Consider the following 332-nt stretch of genomic DNA (forward strand, 5'->3'; position numbering starts at 1 on the left):
ACCTTTTTAATTGTTTTTACCTCCTTATCAGTTAGAGGCGGTACTACACTTTAACTAGTTTGCCAACCGCCATAAAAAAGAAGATAAAAAAAAAAAACACTACAAAAAGAAGAAGTAGTGACTACATATTCATTTATATGTAAGTTTGTAAAGATATTGATTCATAGATAATATGCAGTTTCGTTCATACCATTGAGGTGAATTAATAACTTCTTCTTTTTCTTTTTTTTTTTAATGGCGTTTGGCAAACAACTTATACAGTAGGTGCATTACCTGAATTAATAACTTCCCTCTGACATTACTGATAACCACACTCCAGTCTGCTAGGTGGC

This window comes from Cyprinodon tularosa, unplaced genomic scaffold (genome assembly GCF_016077235.1).
Source record: "Cyprinodon tularosa strain WSP-4 unplaced genomic scaffold, ASM1607723v1 ctg355, whole genome shotgun sequence".
Taxonomy (NCBI): domain Eukaryota; kingdom Metazoa; phylum Chordata; class Actinopteri; order Cyprinodontiformes; family Cyprinodontidae; genus Cyprinodon; species Cyprinodon tularosa.